Source organism: Meles meles, chromosome 15, assembly GCF_922984935.1.
Source record: "Meles meles chromosome 15, mMelMel3.1 paternal haplotype, whole genome shotgun sequence".
NCBI lineage: Eukaryota > Metazoa > Chordata > Mammalia > Carnivora > Mustelidae > Meles > Meles meles.
Genome location: NC_060080.1, coordinates 57,314,786 through 57,335,962, shown reverse-complemented (window position 1 = coordinate 57,335,962; position 21,177 = coordinate 57,314,786). Strand labels below are relative to the sequence as shown.

The window sequence follows — 21,177 nt, the reverse complement described above, 5'->3', positions numbered from 1 at the left end:
CAGAGATTACAAGTAGGCAGAGAGGCAAGGAAGCAGGCTCTCTACGGAGCAGAGAGCCTGATGTGGGGCTCAATCCCAGGACCCTGGGATCATGACCTGAGCCGAAGGTAGAGACTAAACCACTGAGACACCCAGGCACCCCGGAAGAGAGACTCTTTACCCCTTCATCCAGTTCCCTTTACCAAAACACTGAGCCCATTACCTTCACTTCCTTGGGATTCTCTTTAGCAGGCCAAGTAGACCTTAACGGGTTTACCTTATCTAGCTGGTGAATAGGAGTGACTTTGGCCTTCTGCGTATCTTTTACACTCTTTGCAAAGTTAGAATTATCCCCTAAGCCGAGCGGTGAGTAAATTTGTGAAGCAGATGGTGTATGCTTTTCGGATGTCTCCATCTTGCTTAATCCAGTTCATTTTTGTGACATTTATTTATTTATTTTATTTTTCTCCCCAATACTGCATGCCTTCATGTCCTGTAGTGACTGTCTAGGCTGCACTGTGGCAACCTGTAAGGGTGTGTATCTTTGGAAAGTACCCCAAATTCCTTTATTTTTCATCTTCCATGTCAAAACTTACCTTTCCTGGATACCATTCCCATAGGCCCTTGTTAGGTGACTAACTAGTTACTCTGAAATTGAATTAGTGGTAAGCTAATAATAGATTAGGTTATTCTTTCCAAGAAACACAGTTTAAGGTGAATTGAGACCTTCTTGAAGATTTTTAATCCAGGGTGATTTTAGAGATCAAAATAGTGGAGAATATTTGGTTTTTAGGATAGACTGTATTCTTCAAATCTGAATACAGGTGACTCTTGAACAACATGGATTTGAACCGTGTGGATACACTTCTACTTGGATTTTTCAGTATATACATTGGGAAATTTTTTGGAGATTTGTGACAATTTAAAGAAAATTGTAGACAAGCTGCATAACCTAGAAGTACTAAAAATATTAAGAACAAATTAAGTATGACAGAGATGCATAAAATATGTGTAGATACTAGTCTATTTTATCACTTGATACCATAAAATATATATAAATCTATTATGAAAAGTGAAAATTGATCGAAACTTAAACTCACAAACACAGACTGTACATGGTGCCACTCATAGTTGAAAGATTAAATGACTGTAAAGATACAGTATTAAACCATAACTGCATAAAATTCACTGTAGTACAGACTGTACTACTGTAATAATTTCACAACCACCTCCTGTTGGTATTGTGGTGAGCTCAAGTGTTGCGAGAATGTGCTTAAAATGCCATGTGATGCTGATCACCTCCACGTGAGCAGTGCAGTTCATCTCTCCAGTAAATTGTGTATCACAGTAAAAAGTGATCTTTCGCAGTTCTTGGCGTATTTTTCATCACGTTTAGTGCAATACCATAAACCTTGAATAACACCATGGGACCCATACAGAGTGCCACGAGTGATGCTGAAAGTGCTCCCAAGAAGCACAGAAAAGTCATGACATTACAAGAAGAAGTCAGATTGCTTGATATGTATCATAGATTGAAGTCCATGGCTGAGGTTGCCAGCCATTTTAAGATAAATGAATCCAGTGTAAGGACCGTTGTGAAAAACAAAAACAAACCAAAGCAAAAGGAAATCTGTGAAGCCATTGGTGCAGCTCTACCAGCAGGAGCAAAACATGTTGCACTTTTTGCAAAATACCTTTGTATCTCATATTGAAAATGCAGCTTTTATGTGGGTGCAGGATGGCTACAAGAAAGGCATACCTATAGACTCTAATTAATCATTTGAGAAGAAGTGACGTTGTTATATGACAACTTAAAGGAAAAAGAAGGTAAAGGATCTAAAGCTGGGGAATTTAAAGCCAGCAAAGGATGGTTTGATAATTTTAGGATGAAATTTGGCTTACAAAAATATCAAGATACTAGAAGCAGCTTCTGTTGACCAGCAGGCAGCTGATGAATTCATACATGCCATTAAGAAAATCATTGAGGCAGGGGTGCCTGGGTGGCTCAGTGGGTTAAAGCCTCTGCCTTCGGTTCAGGTCATGATCCCAGAGTCCTGGGATCGAGCCCCGCATTGGGCTCTCTGCTCCGCAGGGAGCCTGCTTCCTCCTCTCTCTCTGCCTGCCTCTCTGCCTCGTTGTGATTTCTCTCTGTCAAATAAATAAAATATTAAAAAAAAAATCATTGAGGCAAAAGGATATCTGCCTGAACAGGTGTTTTAATGCAGACTGAGTGCTCAATTCTGGGGGGGGGGGGGGGAAGCCACAAAGGACATTTATTAGTAAGCAAGAGAAGTGAGCACCACAATTTAAGGCAGGAAGTGATAGGCTAACTCTGCTGTTGAATACAGATGCATTCTGCTTTAAAATAGGACTTCCTGCCCTTATCTATAAAGCTGTTAACCCCTGTGCCTTGAAGGGAAAAGATAAACACCAGATGCCAGTCTTTTGGCTGCACACCAAGAAGAAAAATTGAGACAAGGAGAACCCTTTTTTTGGATTGGTCCTGTCTATGCTTTGTCCCTGAAGTCAGGAAGTACCTTGCAGTAAGGGACTGCCTTTTAAAGTTCTTTTGATATTGGACAGTGCCCCTGGCCACTTGGAAGCCCATGGGTTTAAATACCAAAGACGCCGAAGTGATCTGCTTGCCCCAAACACAATGTCTGTAACTCTACCTTTAGGTCCGGGGGTCATAAGGACCTTTTAGGCTCATTACACATGTTACTTCAAGGAAGGATTGTCAGTGCTGTGGAAGGGAACTCTGATAGAGCATCATTGAAAATCTGGAAAGATTACACCATTGAAGATGCCATTGTTGTTATAGAGTAAGCCATGAAAGCTGTGAAGCCTGAAACAATAAATTCCTGCTGGAGAAAATTGTATCCAGATGTTGTGCATAACTTCACAGGATTTATGACGGAGCCAATCAGGGAATTCATGAAAGAGATTGTGGATATGGCAAAAAAGGTGGGGAGGGGGAGGTAGGGAAGGGTTTCAAGATTCAGAGCTTGGAGAAATTCAAGAGCTAATAGACATCACACTGAAGGAATTAACAGAAGACCACTTGATGGAGATGAGTGTTTCTGAATCAGCACAGAAAATGAGGAAGAAGACATAGAAGAAACAGTGCCGGAAAACAAACTGATGTCAGACGGTCTTACAGGAGGAGTCCAGTTCTCAAGACTGCTTTTGACTTCTTTTATGACATAGACCCTTCTATGATACAGGCACTGAAATTAAAGCAAACAATGGAGGAAGGATTGGTACAGTATAGAAATGCTTTTAGAGAAATGGAAAAGCAAAAAAGTCAGACAGAAATTACATTGTATTTCCATAAAGTTACACCTAATGTGCCTGCTTCTCTGCCTTCCCTTTCCTTCACCTCTTCCACCTTTGCCACCCCAGGACAGCAAGACCAACCCTGCTACCTCCTCCTCGTCCTCCACATCCTCCTCAGTGTGGAAACGGTGAGGATGAAGACTTCATGATGATCTGCTTCCACACAGTCAATTATAAATGGTCATCATGCTGTGCAGCTAATAAACTTATCTGTTGTATATGCGTGTGAGTGTCATGTGAAAATCTACATGTAGAGTAAGACCTACATGAGACTTTGGTTGTCATTATTGCCTAAGTATTCACTGTGGAGAACATTGTATAGAAGTGAACAGCCTATCCTTACATAGGCATTAGGTGAGTGATATTTCATATAAAAATAATGTGTTTTTGTGCTATTTTATAACTTTGTTTTCAAAGAATTGCCTTAATGTACAGTATGTCTCTTCATAATTGGAAAAACTGCAATCCTATCATCATAGGTAAGTGGCTTTTAAAAAATGTAACAAATGAATATGACTCTAATACTGTATGCCATAAAAATTTTTGATGATTCATTCATTAGTGTATAGGCTGGGCTACCATGAAATATCTGTATCAATTACACTAGGCTACCATAAAACAAACAAATCACTGCTTCTTCATTATCAGTGCACAAATCATCATACCTGTAAGTAAATATGAATTTATTTTTCACATTAACTTTTTGTTTTTGGTGTCTGTTCTTAATAATATGTATAAGCTCTACAGTGTTTTCTATCATATAAAACGATATTGACATAGGTACTGACAGATGATTCATCTTCAGACTACGTAAACTTACACTATCAATAAATACAGTACTGTACTATAAGTGTATTTTCTCTTTCTATGATTTTCTTAAAATTTTCTTTTCTCCATATTACTTTGTTGTAGAAGTCAGTATATAATACATAGAACATACAAAATGTGTGTTACATGACCCTTCATGTTATTGGTGAGTCAATAGTAAATCAGTAGTAAGCTGTTAGTAGTTAAATTTGGGGGAAGTTAAAAGTTACATGGGGAGTCAGTGGCCCTAACTCCTGTGTTGTCTAAGGGTCAACTGTGTGTGTGTGTGTGTGTGTGTGTGTGTGTGTGTATAGTGTTCCAAGGCTTAAATTTACCATGTTAGTATACAGACTGATGAAAGGATCTAGTGAAGGTCTAGCAATATCAAAAACTATTCTATACCCCTGAGCCTGTGGTACACACTCTTATCTGATCACAGCCCACTTCTTACTGAGCTTAGATATGACCTCAGAATCCGTCTTAACAGAACTCTCATACCAGGTGATGGGAGTTGACACATGGAATAAAGTCTACTTTCTAGCTCTGGTATAAGTCTTGGGGGTGAGGATATTTATCAGCTCACATATATTTCTCACTTATAAGCACAGCCAGTTCCTTTTTGTCTGGGATCTCTTCATCTATTAGGTTAAGGTGAAGGAAACAGTGAGGAAGTATATGGAATCTTGTTCTCAAAAGTATTTCAGTGTAAATGCAGAGTATTTGTCAGAATTATTAGAGAAGGTGTTTTTGGAAAATAATGTGTGCTTGTCTGAGGCTCTCCCAGTTAATGTAGATACTGAGAATGAGGGCAGGTGCTAGGCTAAAGAGAACAAAGGGAGAAGATTGAAGGGCTGGGAGGGCATCTGTGTATGCAGTGTTGAAGCATGGATTATCCTGAAAAGAGCCTGATGGGTAACCTGGAGTGGTCATGCAGTGTGGTAGGAGTGTTGTTGTAGAGAGGGTGTTTGCCCTCTCACTGAAGATGATGGCTCTCAGGCCAGAAGGAAATACAGGGTTACTTAAAGGAGGAGCTCCCAGACCAGCCCATACAGGAAAGCATGTGTCGAGTGGTTAGCATAAAGTAGATGCTCTTGTGTGGGGGTGCCCATCTGTGGTTAAGTTGGGGGCTACAGATTTCCTGCTCTCGAGTAACAGACTGGTGTGGAAGGAGACATCCTCTTAATAGTGAACACTTACATAGTGCCCCTATGGAACTTGTAGGCACTTATACATATTAACTTACTGTCCCCAGTTTATAAATGAGGAACAGAGACTTGGAGAGGTTCTGTAAATTGCTCAGAATCATACAGTTGGCTGTGATTTATAAGCTATTTAGAGCCAGGATTCCCACCATACAGTTGGGCTCCAGAATCTTGAATCATAATACTGTGCTCTCTCTCCAATCCCTCTCTTATTCAGCAGAATGAATTAATCTGGAAAAAAAGAAGTATGAAAGAGACAGAACTTTTCTGGGTTACCTAATTTGAGCTCACTGGGTTACAGCTGTGGCCACTGAGAAATTCTCAATCATGAGCTATGTGGAGTTTTTCTTTCTTTTTCTTTTCTTTTCTTTTCTTTTCTTTCTTTCCTTTTTTTTGGCCAACTTTGAGAGCAGCACTGTGGCTACATCATATTTGCATCCCCAGTGAAAAGTGTAGTCTTTGATAGGAAGAATGAAAGGTTGAATGAATGAATGATTACTTGAATGTATGCATGTATGAATGTATAATTGGATAGATGTATGGCTGGTTAGATGTATGTATGTTTACAGTTTTTGTAAGCTTAGTTTTGGAAGATAAACTAGGGCAGAGAAAAGAACCTCTCCAGTTAAGGAGGGACATACCGTTCTATCCCATGGTTGTAGACAATCTGTCTAGGCTTAGCAACAGCCAGAATTCAAGACTGTTCCTCCTAATGAATTAAAAGATCATGTCTTGCTAAGTAAGACTATCCATTACTTACTCTTTCCACAAAGATCTCTCACACTTACTTCTTCCATGCCAAAAGTCTGATTTTCTGCTGTGTCCCTCAGCCCTTGTGTATGCACTTTGTATATCTAATATGGACTGCTAATGAATTCTAATATAAAATAAATTCTGTGAGGTTGCACATTAACTCTTCAGTAGAGGTAATAGTTCATGTCTTATTTCATTCCTTTCTTAGTGTTTTGGTTTGACTCAAAATGGGTATTTGAGAGATACCATTTATATTAAGTAGATTTGAATATTTCCTCCCCATATCCAGCACATGAACCAGTGCTAGGCCCAGAAAGGGGACTTAAAGCACCACACCAGGATTATCATAATACCTGCTGCTGACTTTAATTGTTCAGAAAACAGAAATCTGGATTTTGCTGCTGGGATATTAGTCACCCTGTGTAATAATAACTGCATTTATTAACTCATTCTAATGCAGAGAATATAACCTAGGCCTCTTAGTTCTTAATCTTCTGTTAGTTCCTCTAAACCAATATTCTATTGGAGACTAGTTTAAAAAGTCTTGGTAAATGATAGCAGTCACGAGAAAACTTACTGATCGCTAATAAGTTAGAGTCTTCAGGGAAACTATCCAAGGCAGTGGTTCTGAAAATCTACTCAGTGGGTCACGTGCCATCCTATTCAGCTTGAGTTCTCATTAAAGTGCGTATTCCTTCTCCTCACAACTACTGAATCAGAATACTTGCAGGCCAGCCCAGGACTCACATTCACCATTTGATACATTGACGGATTTAAGGGACCAGCTGGTCAAATGTTTTCCTACAGTAGAAATCAATTATTGACTAGGCTTTTTCCATAAAAATGGCCTTAGGAGATGACTTTAGTTCCATTCCCTTTAGTTATTTTTTTAAGGGATTTTTTTATTTTTGTTTGTTACTTTTCATCTTTCCAGACATTTTAAAAAATTTTTTCTGATCACTTTATTTTGACCTTATTAACAAAGAGAACAATACAATGCAACTGGGGGAAGTGTAAAACAGGAGCCAGGAATCTTTCATCACCCAGCCATTCCTGTAAAATGACATTTAAAGGGAGTAAAAGAAAGGGTGCCTGGGTGGTGCAGTCAGCTAGGCATCTGACTCTTGGTTTTGGCTTGGGTCATGGGATTGGGCCCCCATGTGGGGCTTCTAGCTCAGAGTTTGCTTGACTTTCTCCTGCTCTCTCTGCCCCTTATCTTCACCTCACTCTCTCTCCAAAAAGAAGAAAAAAACATAGGACTAAAAGAAAAAGTCCAATTTGGGCTGGATTGTATATATGTACACAAAAACTGTTTTTATATACATATAAATATAAGTTGTTTTCAATTTGTTAGCCTCCTATATATACTACGATGGACAAAGTACATGTACAAAGGGGTGCCCTCTAGAAGTTGGCTCACTTAAAATGGGTAATCCTACATAGAAGTAATTTGAAAAAGAACATGTTTAGAAGAAACTTTTTGTCTGAACTAGTTTCTTTTTGAATGATGTTTTAATGCCATTTCCCACAGCCCCTTTCCTTTCTTTGATTTTTCCATATGGCTTTTAATGTAAATTCTGAGATGGCTTCTACTCAGAGCAGAATTTGCAGAGAAGCACGACAACCAGTAGTCAGAGGTCTAGGACTTAAGAGTCTGAGCCCCTGCTCAGCCTTCTTAGATTTCCCACTCAGGCTCCAAGGGCATGACTCCTCCCTTTTCCTCATTTTTTAGGCTTTACCTTGCTCCTATAGGTGCATAATGAGATGTGTAAGACCTCTCTCCAGGCCTCTATTTTGTCATCAGTATAAAAGCAAAATGTACATTCCATCAAAAATAACATCAAAGGTACTGCAAGCTATTTTATAAAAAAGGTATATCCATAATATGCTGATAAACAGGAGTTCCCTTGGATCAAGAGGGTAAAATTTCTGCTAGGAAGATATCAAGACTGACCTGTTGCCTTGTTGAAGCCCATTTTTGTCCCTCCCGCCCTTAGAGACAGTTTCATTGGGATTAATATATTGGAATCTCAAAACTTGAGGCTTTTTGGCTAAAAACAGATACTAGAATCCAAGGGTGTAGTGGGTACTCTGAAGAGCAGAGAGATAAAAAGGATTTTCCAAAGTTACATAGCTAATCAGTGGCAGAGCTGTTGAATCCAGTCTTTCAACTCTTGATCTAGTGTTCAACTTAGAGTAGCAGCAGAAAGAGGCCTGTCTCTTCTGTTGCAGATCTTTTCTGCATGCTCATTAGCATGGTTGAAAAGTGAAAGAGGCCACAGCTGGATTTCCAGGCATCAATGATTCAGGTCGAGAGGATGGCATCCCTCAGGCAAAAGTACACCTGGAGTCTTTTTTTTTTTTTTTAAAGGACAGGCAGCAACATTTTTCAAAGTAAAAATTGGTTGTTACACAAATCATACTATCCTTGCAAATTGCATTAATGCTAAAAAATTAAAATATAGATGTAGTTTATTTTTCACTTGCATTGCTGGGTGGTTCTCCAGTTAGAAAGTGACAGCCCTTCCAATATTAACTGTGTGCCAATGGTACAGCAACCTACCCTTCTGTGTTGTTTTTTTCCTCATCTAAAATGGTCCTAAGATGATCTGCTCTACCTAGTTTCTGACATAGTTGTGTAGAAGAAATGAGACAACTTTTATGATTATATTTCAAAAACTAGAAGAATTCCTGAATCATACTACACATTTCAAGATGGCAGCGGTTACTGAAAGAATAAAGAGGCAATGAAAAAAAAAAGACAAGAATAAGAGAGATGGAACTATCGCTTATCCTCCCTTTACAGCTTCCACAAGCTGGCCAGCCATTCTAAAGTCTGCATTTTAGGTGAACAGGTGGGTGAGGTGTCCATACATCATTCTCAGTTGTTTCTTGGGCCACACTTGTTCAAAATTCAAAGTCACATCAACTTCCTAGGATATTTCCTTCCCTCCTTCTCTGTGGTTTGAGTGGAAAGCTCCAGAAAGGTGCAGGGACTACCCAATGATGTAAAATTTTCCAAAGATTAAGAGAGCCAAAGTCAGCCCAGTGAGAAAACAAATAATGAAAATACTAAAATAACATTGAGGGCAGAGGCCCCCATAGAACCTGCCAAAAAGATACGAAGTTTGATTAGAATAATTATTTTAATTGAATTATTTTAAATCAATTAAGGGGAAGGATTTCAATGGAAGGATGCCAAGCCCTACGCATGGGATCCATTTGTTGGGCAGCATGTTGGGAGCCTAAATAATTGTACACTCATGCCCTCTTTAATAAACACACACATTCACAAAACCTCTCACAATTGATCTTCACACCCAGGACTGCAGACCTCATATCTGCTGAGCCCTGTAATGGGATAACTTAGGATGATTATGTGGTTTAGTAAATATCCATAAATTAAGGATAGTGTTTGAAGGCTGCCAGTAACGACCTCAGTTTCCTAGCATCCCCCAGAGGAGTGAATTAATTCTTCATAAGAGTTTGGGGCAAAGGCAGCAAGGATGGAGAAGATTAGCTCCTTCTATTTCTCCCCTCCCATAATTGGTTACCTTCCTGGTCCCTCCCAGGACACTGGAAGTGTTTCACCAATCTCTGGGTCTCAACAGTAATGTACTTCGAAAAGGAGGCTGATTACATTGACTGAAATCCATCCTGGCAAAAGGCTTTTGCCGCAGCTGGTTCCATTTACATTTTGTATTTTTGGAGCTTGTGCCTGTTCCAGGGAGGGATGGGATAATTGATTTAAATCAAATTATGAAATGTGATACTTTGAATTCCTAAAAACATGTTTCCTGGCACTGCATTCAGCAGTGGAGCCCTCACAGGTACGCAGGAATGGGATGGGCAAGGCTGAGCTTCTCTTTCACTGCACACAGGGGTGTGTGTGTGTGTGGGTGAGAGAGAGAGAGAGAGAGAGAGAGAGAGAGGTAGAAAGAGACTGAGAGGCGGAGAGGGAGAGACTGATTTCCACACTCTTCCTTTAGAGATTGGGCTGGGGTCTCTGCCTGAAATCACGAAGAGAGTCTTGTCTCCCCTTGTAGGCGAGAAGCAGCCATCGTATTGCTGCTATACCCCTTGCCAAGTGTAGCCATTGATTTTTAATAGTGAGCTTCTTGAGTTGCAGCTCTTTGATCACGGAGCTGAAATTAAAGATGGTACATCCTGTAAATGACAAAGAAAATAGATGGGCGCTTGGGAAAAAATGCTAATAACTTTAAGACTTCGCTGTGTCACATGTTCATTTCCATTTGGAAAGACAATTTGCCTCCTAGATTTTAAAAGCTATTTTAGAACAGTTTCAAAATCAAGATCCTTAATGTTGCTTTGCTCCCATCTGTAGCCTAAATTATTTGTAATTAAGTTAAATAGCTTCATATAAATAGTAGACCTATGCAGTTGGGGGAATGATTGTTTCACATACTTCCATGCTTTGTGGAATTGTGAGTAGCAATAACATCTTTGAAAAGCCGCCCCCAGGCTCTTTGGTGCAGAACTTTGATATGGAATTTTGGAAAATTATTCTTCCTCCAAATATTACCAGTGATTCATTTTAGACCCTGAGTGCTGTGATGTAGCTAGATTTGAATTACATCTGTGTAACTTACTAGTTTGGAACCTTGAGCAAGGTATTTAACCTCTTTGTGCCTCAGTTTCCTTATTTGTAAAATGATGGTCATAATAATACCAACCACATGAGATTATGCATAAAGTGCGTAGAGCAGTTCCTAGTCTGTAGCAAGGCTGTTATTTCTTTTTTAGTCATTAGTGAAGAAAAAATAACGTCCATCCTGACAATCTATAATTCTTGGAATGCTTCCAGCCATGTATTTGAATGGCTTGTTGAGCCTTGACGTTTTCACTCACGTGGGTGAGCACTCTTCTTTTCTGGAGTCTCAGTCCAGCCAGGGAGCAGCTTGGGAGGGATAGAAGGTCTTGCAGCCTTGCAGGCTACTTTGAACTGTTGGACCTTGGAGTTTTATCTCACTGGAGATGAGGCCCACTGAAAGGTAGGTCTTTTTGAATCTCTGTCTTGACTGACCTTATAATTACTTATGGGTAAACTGTGAACAAAAATGGAACTCTCAGATCAGGAGTTAATTTCAGAAGACCAGTGCTGAATGTGTTGCCAGGCATTATAACTCATTCAGAAAAGTGTGTGACTTCTTCCAGCTTCTCCCCAGCATCTGTCCCAGGTTTGGCTCTACAAGGGGTTCGTTCTTTTTAGGTGAGTCAGACTTGATGACACTGTTTCCTTCCTAGGGAAATCCAGACATCTTTGCTCAGGCTTACCTTACAGCTTCACAGCCCCCCACCCCCCCACTTCCCTGGGCCTTGGGAACACCAGGGAAGTCCAGGAGAAGGCTCAGGAGATAGGATAGGAAAAGATTTATACAACTTTGCCTTTGTGGAAGGAATTAAGTGAAATATGGGGTGGGGGTGCTAATCTAATGCTAAACTCTTTTAGGATTGAAGTAGCACAAAAAACTAAGTGCTTAGAGTCACTATTAAAATTAATTTTAACCTTAGTGATATAGGCATATAGTTAAAAATCAAATGGTACTAGTTAACATGTAAGAGAAGGAGCAGCCTGTTGTTCCCATTCTCACTTCTGTTCCCCTAGAGAAATCTCTATACTCTAAACTGTTTCTTCTGGTGTTTGTCTACATATTGTTAAAATAATTTTTTTTAATATTTTTTCATTTACCACATTTAGACATTATATGTTGGCTCTTTTTATGATAATGATTGAGCTTTCTTAAACATACACGCTTCCTCTTCTTCCAGCCATTCAATATGGTCATATCAAAAATTCTAATTAAATTAATAGACTTTACATTATCACAATGATATAAATATTATCAGTATAGAATTAGTAATATACTCTGATTCTAATAATTGCCCCATTTTTACACACATATGGATTTCTCTATACTTGTCAGGAGGGGTTACATTTTGTTGGATAACAACACCAAGATACTGTTGGCCCAAAACAATAGAGATTTATTTCTTGCTCATGTTGTGTCAGCTATGGGTTGACAAAAGGGGGTGGGGAGGGACTTATTAGAGTCCCTAAGGGTCCTTGCCTTTGGGGCAGCCACTGTCTTGAACCTAGTCAGTCTTCATGTCAGAAAGAAAAGTACTCTGGAGGGCAACAAACCAGCATTTAAATGCTTTGGCCCAGATGTGATGTACATCACTTTTGCTCACAGTTTGTTGGCCAGAACTACTCACATGGCTCCACTAACCACAAGATGCCCTTGAAGAACAATTCTACCGTGGTTCTGAAAGGCGGAGAGCTAAAAATATTTGAAATATATTTTCCAAATATATCAAATAAAAATATTTGAAGAGCATTTAAAATTACCTCTGAATCTTCTCTTAATTTTTCCCTGTTGGTCTTTTATATACAATTATTTGTGTTCCCCAAATGCTTAAATTTGGATTGAAGACCTTCTGCCCAGCTGCCACAATGGAGACTTTCTTTTGCCCCTCTCTGCTTAAATGTTTTTCCTTCTTTGTTTATTCCTTTTTGTCAGTCGAGTACTATTTCAGTAGCTTCCTAAGAAAGTATATAGGGGAATTAAAAGATGGAAGAAGTTATAGCTGAGTCTTTCATAGCAGTCTTCCCTGCTCTTACCTTGAACTAATTTTTAGTTTTGCCGTTCAAAGAATTTTGGGTTGGAAATCACTTCTCACTAAGAATTTTTTTAAAGATTTATTTATTTATTTTAAAAAAAGTGTACGAGCAGGGGGAGGGGCAGAGGGAGAGGCAGAGAATCTCAAACAAACTCCTTGCTGAGCATGGAGCCGTGACACAGGGCTCCATCCCACGACCCCGAGATCACAATCCAAGCCTAAATCAAGACTAATCCAAGCCTAAAGTCAGATACCCAACCAACTGAGCCACCCAGGTGTCCCCTCATTACAAATTTTAAAGGAATTATTCCCTTGTCATCTGTCATTTTATTGCTGTTGAGAAGTCTCACATTATTCTGATTCATGTGACTTGGATTTTGCATATGACCTAGATCTTCTGAGTGTAGTCTTTTTAAGAGTTTTCACTCTTACTCTGAAATTACATGATGGTGTGCTTCGATATGGATCTTTTAAAAATGATGTCTTTCCTCAGTATTCCATGTTCACCTATGGTTCTAAGAACATGGGGCCATCAGAAGAGTCATAATTTTAGTTTAGAGAAGTTTTCTTGTGTCTTATATTTGATCATTTCCATTGCACCATTTTTTTGTTTTCTTTTTATGGAACATTTATAAATTAAATATTGGATTAACCATGTCTAACATCCATGTCTCTGTCTCTTTCCTATTTGCCATTACTCTTTTTTTCTTCTTCTTTTTAGGTTTGCATGATTTTATCTTCTAAATTTTGTCTTGATTTTTTGAAAAGTGGGTTTATCTTGGCTCCTGGGTGGCTCAGTTGGTTAAGTGTCTGCTTTCAGCTCAGGTTATGATCCCAGGGTTCAGGGATCAAGCCCCACATTAGAGTCCTCACTCAGTAGGGAGCCTGCTTCTCCCACTCCCTCTGCTTGCTGCTCCCTCTGTTTTGCTCTCTCTCTGTCAAATAAATAAAATATTTTTTAAAAACGGGTTTATCATAATTTTAGTTTCTAAGAACTCTTGTTTTTCTCTGATTGTTCCTCCTCTGTAGCCTCCAATTGTTGTTTTATGGATGTGTGATATCTTCTTATCTCCCTGAGGTTATTAATTATAGTTTGTGAAACTTTGTTTTATTCCTGTGTTATCTGTGTTTCATCCAGGTCTCTTTCACTCTGTTGGTTGGTCTCTCTTATTATGGAGACTTTCCTCAAATCTGGTAATCTCTAAATGTCCATTCTCATTTAGGAATGGGGTTGAAAGTTTTGTGAGCCTGTTAACAGGTGAGCTTCACTGTAATGTCATTGTATAGTAGCATTTTCTTTGGAGAAGGCCCACATATCAGCCTGTGGATGTCTGGAACTATTCCCCATCTCCAGGAAAGACTCTGACAGCAAGAACTCTGAGAGTGAGGCATATATTTTGTTTGCTGTAGGTGCTCTTGAGACAGGACAAGTGAAGTAGGCTAGTTAACAGACTTACAAAACTTCCTTAATCCTCCAGTTTTTACTTCCTCATCCTACCTATCCCTTTGCTATGGCTGGAATCTCTCTAGTGTATTCCTTTTAGAAGGACATACAGTTGGGGTGCCTGGGTGGCTCAGTGGGTTAGGTCTCTGCCCTCAGTTCAGGTCATGATCTCAGGTCCTGGGATTGAGTCCTGCATCGGGCTCTCTGCTGGGGGTGGGGGGAGCCTACTTTTCCCTCTCTGCCTACTTGTGATCTCTGTCTGTCAAATAAATAAATAAATAAATCTTAAAAAAAAAAAAAAAAGGACACACAGTCTTTTTGCCTGGGGATTATGAGGTGTGAGGCAAGAGACTTAGATAGGCAACTAATTTATATGCATATTTTTTACCCTTCCCCATCCCTGAAATCTCTATTTGTTTATTTTATTTTAATTTTTATGTTATGTTAGTCATCATACAGCACATCATTAGTTTTTGATGTAGTGTTCCATGATTCATTGTCGAAATCTCTATTTAGACTTGAGCTTTACCTCAGCCTTATACAATACCCAGCCCTGTTAGTTCATGGGCTTAAGGATTCTGTAAGGGATCATCACTCTCTTCCCATTGTCATAGTCCCCTTTGCAAGGACGTCTGGTTCTAACTTTTCCCACTCAACTAGATTGGTCACCACTTCTCCTTGATATGTTTTCTTTCTAAAAATATATTAAATTTCTCATCTGCTGGTATCTCCTCTCCATCTATCTTGTTCTGAGGACTTACATTGTTTTTATTCCTTAATCATTATTTTAATGGGGACTCAGGAAGAAGAAAGGTTAAATGTTTGTGGTCAAGATACCATATTTAACTGGAAATCTCTTTAATGAAATAACTTCATAGCTTTGGTGCCAGATTGCTCACCTTCCCATATTGTTCAAAACCGTTTTTCTCTCTAGGTACTCGAGCCCCAAGCAAGAAAAGTCAGCCCTTTCTCAGGAGAATTTAAAATTCTAGACTTGAGACTATGGCAAGTGTAGCATTGCTTAGTTGTTTTAAAGCATGGGCGTCAACTGAGAAGGCTTTGGTTTGCATTTCAGTTCCATTGCTTTCCAACTGTGTGACCCTGGCAAGTTTCTTATTCTTTCTAAGTCTGCTTTTTCAGTTATAACATATGGGCAATTGTAGTGCCCACTTCCTAGGGTTGGTATAAGAATTAAAGCAGGTAATACATGACCTGTAAAGTACATAGCATGGTGCCTAGCACATAAAAGTATACAAGGATAGTAGTGTTTATTATCCTTATTTGAAATATTAGTATTTCTGGTTGTATTGTGCCTAAAATAAAAATTTGTAGCTCATTTCAGAATTCTCAAAAAATTGGAGGCTGAACAGACACATGAAAAAGTGCTCCACATCACTCGGCATCAGGGAAATACAAATCAAAACCACAATGAGATATCACCTCACACCAGTCAGAATGGCTAAAATTAACAAGTCAGGAAATGACAGATGCTGGCGAGGATGCGGAGAAAGGGGAACTCTCCTACCCTGTTGGTGGGAATGCAAGCTGATGCAACCACTCTGGAAAACAGCATGGAAGTTCCTCAAATTGTTGAAAATAGAACTACCCTATGACCCAGCAATTGCACTACTGGGTATTTACCCTAAAGATACAAACGTAGTGATCCGAAGGGGCACGTGCACCCGAATGTTTATAGCAACCATGTCTACAATAGCCAAACTATGGAAAGAACCTAGATGTCCATCAACAGATGAATGGATAAAGAAGATGTGGTATATATACACAATGAAATACTATACGGCCATCAAAAGAAATGAAATCTTGCCATTTGCGATGACATGGATGGAACTAGAGGGTATCATGCTTAGTGAAATAAGTCAATCAGAGAAAGACAACTATCATATGATCTCCCTGATATGAGGACATGGAGATGCAACATGGGGGGTTAAGGGGATAGGAGAAGAATAAATGAAACAAGATGGGATTGGGAGGGAGACAAACCATAAGTGACTCTTAATCTCACAAAACAAACTGGGGGTTGCTGGGAGATGGGGGGGTTGGGAGAGGGGGAGGGGGGTTATGGACATTAGGGAGGGTATGTGCTATGGTGAGTGCTGTGAAGTGTGTAAACCTGGCGATTCACAGACCTGTACCCCTGGGGATAAAAATACATTATATGTTTAAAAAAAATAAGAAATAAATAAAAAATTTTAAAAATTGGAGGCTGAATCTGTGACTTCAGATCACTCTCAGTAAGCACTGCTCTTGAATCTGAGTTTAGTTCATTTTCTAGAATCTGTATTCTGTCCTGTTTAGGTAGTAAGCTTATTTTCACTGGCAAGTTTAATTTAATATTTAGTGATCTTTCAAGCTCAGAAAGGCTGAGCCATATCCCAAAATGTTGAAGTTAGTGTCAGTGCATAGTTTAGAGCAAATGTTGGCAAAACTTTTCCTGTAAAGAACCAAATAATAAATATTTTAGTTTTCTATACAGTCTCTTTCTTAGCTATTTGTTTCTGCTATTAGAGTGTGAAAGCTTCCATAGACAACATATAAACAAATGGGCCTGGCTATGTTCTAATGAAACTTTATCTACAAAAAATGGTGGCAGTTGGGTTTGGCTGTTGGTTATTGTTTGACAGTCCCTGGCCCAAAGCATAGTGGGGAAGAGAGGGAGGCAGGGAAAGTGCAATCAAATGAATATAAGCTCACTTTTTGGTGAGTCAGACACTGTATGTACCAGGTTGAGTTGTCACACAAAACTTTTTTTTTTTTTTTGCAGCAAATTAAGATATCAAGGGAAATGGCTCCCAAAAACTGGCTCCCTGAGCAAGGGCAGATGGGTTCTTTTTAAATGAATATTTGGATAGGGAAACCTTGTCATTGGATGTAGAGGCAGACTTAAGGTTGCACAGGCGCCCCAAGGAAACATGCCTATGCACACTTTGTATGTTATATAAATGAGGCTTGTATTCCTCCTTGGGAATATATAATGAAGTAAAAGTAGTTGTTGGTCATTCTAGAGGTCACTCCATGGTCTATCTGCAGGCATGAGTCAAGGGTTAAACTCAAACTGGTTTCAGTGCTCTGGGCTGGCTGGAGGTCTTGTCAGGGCAGTAGCTATAGCTAGAGTGGTGGTTTTACTTTCCATCTGCCTGAATTAAGGGGTTAACTGGAAAGAAGAGCTTAAGGAAAAATGTAGGACAGAGGTTGGTGAGTATAAGCAGGTGGGCAGGTTTTGGCCTCTAGTTGGTGACAGAGTGTGGAGAAGAGAAGGAAACAGAAATACACCTATGAAGAAAGAAACCTTAACCTCTTGAAAGCAATTTGGTTATTTAAAGGAAGCTTAAGGATGCTGACTTTCATGAAATGCTCCTACTTCTCTATCTTGTTGCGTTCAAAGGGGTGACTCTTGGAAAAAATAAGATGAAGGAAACCTTTTTTCTGGTTAAAGTTTTTTTTAAAATTCCAGTTAGTTAACATACAGTGTAATGTTACTTTCAGGTATACAGCACAATGATTCAGCACTGAAAGAAAAATTTTTGAGCTGCAATATAAGGATCTTCATGTTTTTCTCTTTTCCTTTGTATTCTTCTTTGACACCCCTTCCTTTGGTTAGTGACTTCAAGCTTCTTCCCTTCTTCCTAGCAGAGCCCATTAATATGAAAGGGTAAATTACTAGTAGTAGTTTGGATTATGACTCCTTCTAAGGAATTGGTACTTTAAAAAATAAAATGAAAGAACATGATATTTCCTCTTAAGAAATAGTTTTGTTTTTGTTGTTTTGTAATGTATGCAATGGGCACACCTCATTTCTGAGCCTCACCCCATCTATAATCCTATCTGGGGGTGTGGTTCGAAGATTGGGTGGGGATCCTGGTTTCTGTTGCAAATATTACTTGGAAATAAAAACAATGCTTCAGTAATTTCAGTTATTTTGAAATGATCATGTCAAAATATCTTTTTCATCAAAAACATAAGCTCAACTTTCTAACAGTGATTTCATTGGATAACCCCAGGGGAATATACTCCAATAGAAAAAATAACTACACACAAAAAAATCTTAAACTTTTTGGTAATCATATTAATGGTGATAGTGCTGATATTGCTATCCTCTGTTGTGTGTATATGGGATAATTCAAATGAATTTTTATTTTGGTTTGTTTTAAGTTGACATTTTCATAGTAGTTTATTTAAAGAAATAATGAGATCAATGAGATAAAGTAAAAATCCCATAGTCCTGAATTTGAATCAGAGGAATCAGTGTAAAACTGTAATATTCTTTCTTTAAAAAAAAATGACATATTTTCCAAAAAAGATTTGGAAATAATAATTACCCCAGTATCGATGTGTACCCCATGCATCTGGAGTCTGTTCACTAAATACCATTTCTTACCAAGGGATGACATTTCCTTAGAGAAATGGATAATTCCATGCATGGGGAAAGAAATGTATAGGATTAGCCAGGAATATCTTGTTAGACCAGATAGTAAGAAAACTCTCAGTAATATGTGGATTATTTTTAAAAAGACTCAGGACATAATTTAAATAAATGACTTAGAAAAGATGGAACAATTTTAAGCACTAATAAAGATTGAATGCAGTTGATTTAAACACACAGAATATGTTTAAATCCATGGGTACATAATGGTACTTGATATATGCGAGCACACACACACACAAATACCCTCAATGCCTTACTGGTTGTTTTAGGAGATTACTAGGAAGCTACCTTATATTAAAAACTGGTAAGTAAAGAGAAAGAGTCTAGCATGTATCCTGCTGTTCCTAACGATGACCAGATAATGATAGAAGTTTTTCTTTATAAGAATGTTTCAGTTAATAAAAAAGAAGAAATGGTAGAATTAGATTAGAAAATCATAATTTTTACAAAATGGATGAGTCTGCAAACTTTTTCTGTAAAAGACCAGGTAGCAAATACTTTAGGCTTTGTGGGCCCTATAGTCTCTATTGCAGCTATTCAAGTCTGCAGTGGAGTGTGGAAGCAGCCATTGACACTATATAAACTAATGGACGTGATTGTGTTTCAGTTAAACTTTATGTATAAAAGCAGGGTACACTGGTTGGATTTTGTCCATAGTTTGTAGTTTGCAGACCGTTGATCTGGGTAACGATCATGTGTATCTGATAACATCACAATGAAAAAGATGATCAGGTTTTATGCCTCCTAATGGAGGTACACAGTTTTATCTTGGAAAAGGAGAAAAGAAAAACCAGTATCTGATCAAGCATCCAGATTTAATGACCAATTTTCAGAGAATAAATGGAACAGAGGAACATATTAAAGAACCTAGGGAGAAGCAATTAATAAAATCTAGACTCTGGGAAACGCTAGAGAACAACTGATTTTCTTTCTTTCTTTCTTTCTTTCAGATTTTATTTTTTTGAGAGAGAAAGAGAACACGAGTAGGAGGAGGAGCAGAGGGAGAAGCAGACTCTCCACTGAGCAGGGAGGCTGATATGGGACATAGTCCCAGGACCCTGGGATCATGACCTGGGCAAAAGTCAGATGCTTAACTGACTGAGCCACCCATGTGCCCTGGGAACAACTGATTTCTTAAATAAATTTTTTAAAAAATTTCAAAAGGAAAACTAATATGGAGGAGTAACCTATAAGTTAAAAATGACTTAAGAAATATATCAACTAGGGGCACTTGGGTAGCTCAGTTGGTTAAGCAATTGCCTCTGGCTCAGGTCATAATCCTGGAGTTCTGGGATCGAGTCCCACATGGGGCTCCCTGCTCGGTGGGGAGTCTGCTTCTCCCTCTGACGCTCCCCCTTCTTATGCTCTCTCTCTCTCTCATTCTCTCTCTCTCTCAAATAAATAAAATCTTAAAAAAAAAGAAATATATCAACTAGCTTATAGTCCAGGCCCTATTTCCTTATAGCAGCTCTATATTGCTGGAGGGGGAGAAAAGTGCCCCGGTCATTTCAGGATTAATTTATTCAAAAGAAATAACAGAAAAAGTACTCAACAAGCAAAAAGTCTTGTAAAGAAAATGAGGGGAAACCACAGAACATGCCAGAGGTGGAGGCAGACCTTCCTTCAGAAGACATACCACAAGAGGCAGAAGAAGTCCTTGACCTTCTGAAGGTGTAAGCCAGGAAACAGAAGGAAATCTTTGAGGAGGGCTGATCCCTCCTCACCAGGGGTGTAAGGAGGAAACTCGTGAGAGGCATTTGGACCCTGAAGAAATGGTAAGAGGAGTAGCTAAGTCGAAAAAGCTTGGGAAAGAGATAATAAGAAAGAAGTTTGTGATGATGCATTTGGGAGCAAAGACATTCATGCATCTGCCCTTATCCTGTGTGTTTTAGGTATTGAATTCTTTTTTTTTTTGTCTTGATATTGAAATCCTTTCCCTGCTTTCTTTCTATTAGTATTTTCTGATGTATCTTTGATCTTTGTTTGACTTTTAATCATCTGGTGGAATTTTGTTTTAGATCATTTTCTTGTTACTAGCATCTCCCTGGATTCTGTATTTGACTCCTTATGCAGGTCTGTTTAACTGGAAAGTTTTACATATGTGCATGAAAACATATTCCTTCTATATTGTAAAGTAAGACATAACAGGTTACAAAGCAATATATTTAGTATCAGCTCACATATGTAGGATTAAATCTCAAATTGTATGTATGCATACATGTTTGTATGCATACATACGTATATCAAAAGCTTAACTGCTTATTTCTTTGTGGTGTGAGCTTTTTCCTTTTTGCTTATATATATCTTTTCATGAATATATGTCATGTCACATACAAGAATTAAAGTTTTATAATTAAGAGTTGAATAATTTGCAACCAGCTTATAAGGATAATGAGGGCACCTAAATTTTTCATAGGATAAGTATAAAAAAATATATAAGCCTCAAATTACTTCTAGATCTCTTAGCCAGGGGAGTAAACTGGCAATTATCACAGATTTAAAAAAAAAATCAAATAATTTCAGTGGGTAGATGTGGTTGTTTCCCTGTAAAGATGGTTACCCATAATTTC

At 38.6% G+C, this 21,177-nt stretch overlaps 1 pseudogene; it reads left to right on the top strand.

Moving 5' to 3' along the window:
* The first annotated feature begins 2,808 nt into the window (after window positions 1–2,808).
* Window positions 2,809–20,506, top strand: LOC123925676 (annotated as a pseudogene).
* Window positions 20,507–21,177: the final 671 nt, after the last annotated feature.